Source organism: Leopardus geoffroyi, chromosome C3, assembly GCF_018350155.1.
Source record: "Leopardus geoffroyi isolate Oge1 chromosome C3, O.geoffroyi_Oge1_pat1.0, whole genome shotgun sequence".
Classification (NCBI taxonomy): domain Eukaryota; kingdom Metazoa; phylum Chordata; class Mammalia; order Carnivora; family Felidae; genus Leopardus; species Leopardus geoffroyi.
Genome location: NC_059338.1, coordinates 64436573 through 64439580, shown reverse-complemented (window position 1 = coordinate 64439580; position 3008 = coordinate 64436573). Strand labels below are relative to the sequence as shown.

General features: G+C 50.6%; 1 long non-coding RNA gene across 1 annotated transcript; it reads right to left on the bottom strand.

The window, feature by feature from the left end:
• Positions 1-751: 751 nt before the first annotated feature.
• Positions 752-2799, bottom strand: LOC123585242. Its single transcript, XR_006706008.1, has 2 exons — positions 2555-2799; positions 752-1087 (listed from the first exon to the last, which is right to left on the bottom strand). It is a non-coding gene; the product is annotated as an uncharacterized LOC123585242 (long non-coding RNA).
• Between the last annotated feature and the right edge of the window lie 209 nt (positions 2800-3008).

The window sequence follows — 3008 nt, the reverse complement described above, 5'->3', positions numbered from 1 at the left end:
TTTTGATTGTTCATTGTTAGTGTATAGAAACATCCCATTAAAAAAAAAATACGAGGGGCACCTGGGTGGCTCAGTCGGCTGAGCGTCCGGCTTCGGCTCAGGTCATGATCTCACGGTTTGTGAGTTCGAGCCCCGCGTCAGGCTCTGTGCTGACAACTCGGAGCCTGGAGCCTGTTTCGGATTCTGTGTCTCTCTCTCTGCTCCTCCCCTGCTCATGCTCTGTCTCTGTCTCTCAAAAATAAATAAATAAACATTTAAAAAAAATACTAATATACTGGGGCACCTGAGTGTATCAGTCGGTGAAGGGTCCAACTCTTGATCCTGGCTCAGGTCATGATCTCACAGTTCATGGGACCAAGCCCCAAGTTGGGCTCCGTGTGCTGTGTGCCGACAGCATGGAGCCTGCTTGGGATTCTCTCTCTCTCTCTCTCTCTCTCTCTCTCTGCACCCCCCCTCCCGACACTTGCTCTCTTTTCTTTCTCTCTCTCGAAATAAATAAACTTTAAAAAAATAGTAATATGCCCTTCTGTTCAGGAATTCTCATATTCCTAAGATTTGGGGTTTTTTGCCGATGCTTCTGAGGAATTATTTTATGGGCTTCCCATGCATCTGAAAAAAGCGAAGGATGTTGTGAAAATCAGAATGTCAGTAACATATGTGTTTGCCTGAAAGGCTGAGCAAGCTTGGGAGCACCTGTCTGATGTGGTCCAACTTGTCTCTTTACCTACAATTAGAGAAACCTGTAAGACAGTTGACATTTTGGAAAGTAACTTGTTTGCACAGCCCCAAGAACAGAGAGGCATTGACGGGTCCCTTGAGGATTATTCAGCTCCCGATATTTGAAAGGAAGTGTTAACCTTATATCAGCTAGGAATCTTTCAGTTGTGCTCGATAGAGAACCCTTCATAAACAGCCTCAAGCAGAAGAGAGGACACGCGTCACTCAAATGTCTATAGGTAGAGCTGGATTTTGGCTTTGCTTGATCCAGGAGTTGAAATAATGTTACTGCACTCCAGAACCAGCCTCAGACCAGAGCAAGAGGGCCCCTACTTCGCCCTCCGTGCTGAAGGGCCTGGATGTCCTAAATCTGGAAAAGGAAAAAAAAAAAAATCGCACTCAGTCTCTCGAGGAAGTTTTCGGACTTTGGTAAATGCTGAGTGGAAGGGAACCACCGGACAGGGAGGCAGTCCCGTCCTCAGTACAGAAACCCCCTAAGCTGAGTGAGACATGGGGAAGAGAAGAGTCCGGCCCCTGGCCCTGGGAAACCAGACAAAACACTTCTGGTGCTTTACTCTGGCTGCCCCAAGTGTAGGTGTCTAGACCTGTGCATGTCCACACGTGGCTATTGAACATTTCAAATGCGGCCGTTCCAAACTGAGGTGTGAGCAGAAAATACACCCTGGAATCTGAATACAGATACAAAGGATACAGATACAGAATCTGAATACAGATACAAAGGAACCGCGTAAAATACCTCGTTAATACACGTTTACATTGATCACATGCCGAGATGTAATATTCCACGTAATATTTTCACCTGTTTCTTTTCACTTTTTATAATGGGGCTGCTAAATTTTGGTTAATCACCTGCGTGGTTTGTGCTATATTCCCATTGGATGGCTCTGACTCAAAGCAAACCAACCTCCCCCAAAAACGCTAGGCCCTCCCTCCACTCTGCTCCGGCAGCTTCTGGAAGCCCTTAGAACTACTTGGAATATTAGGGTGTGGGGTGGAGGGAGGGAACCCGCCTGCCCCAGCTTCCTGGGGCGTTGATGGGTCAGTTCCCTTCCTGGGAGTCCAGTGCTACCTGGAGTCCTGGTCTTGCCTGGCCTGGCCGGCACCCTTCCCCTGGTGGCAAATGCCACATCACTGATGGGGCATCTCTGGAACTTCCGTTAGGTTTATGGGGGCAATCCCAGGGATGAACGCGCTCAGAGTGACACCATCCCGTTGCCCCATGGGGTCATACGGTGGAGGAAGAGCTCTCTGTGAGGGAACAGCCATGGCGCCTGGAGAGGCAGAATGGAATCACAGGGCTGTAGAGAGACCTTCGCAAATTCAGAGCTTCTTTTTTTTTTTTAATACATTTTTTTTCAATGTTTATTTATTTATGAGAGACAGAGAGAGAGACGGAGCACGAGCAGGGCAGGGGCAGAGAGAGAGGGAGACACAGAATCCGAAGCCGGCTCCAGGCTCCGAGCCGTCGGCACAGAGCCCGACGCGGGGCTCGAACCCGCGATCCGTGAGATCATAACCTGAGCCGAAGTTGGACACTTGACTGAGCCACCCAGGTGCCCCCCAAATTCCGAGCTTCTGAGTGACACTGTCTTTTTCTTTCTCTTCGGCCACCGTGTTTTCGGAATATGAGAACTAGGCCAAACACACCTGGGATATCCGGCACTTCTGTCAAGGCCGCTCAAGCTCCGTGCAGCATAGGCCAGTGCGCACATACGGGGGCCACACGCGGCAGACGCGGCTGCTTCCCTACGTCCAGTCTGCACCGCAGTGCTCGTTTTCTCATCCCATTGGCTGATGTGCACTACTGTGTGTGTACACTACTTTTCCCGGTGGTCCCTTTCCGACCCGTCGGCCGACGAAGAAGCTGACCTTGTTCCTCAGTGCGTAGGTCCCTTCTCTAGCATTCTGGGCACAGCGGACACGCGATTACTCTTGACCATCAGTGGACTCTCTTCCCACCAGACTCCTCTCGAAATTGAGGTCTCTGTGCCTAACTCAGGCCAATCGTCTCCTCACTTCCAGGCCGCCTCTAGCCACGAGCTCACGGTGAGCACTGTCACCGGCTTGTGAAAGGCGCGAGGCAACATACGGTCATGAATAAAGCAACGTTCTGTGTGTCGGATTAAGAACCAAACAAAACCAAAACCAACCTTTCAACAGTCTCTGTAGAGGGGCGCCTGGGTGGCTCAAGGCAGTTGAGCGTCCGACTCTTGATTTCAGCTCAGGTCAGGATCCCAGGGTTGTGGGATCAAGCCCCGCGTCGGGCTCCA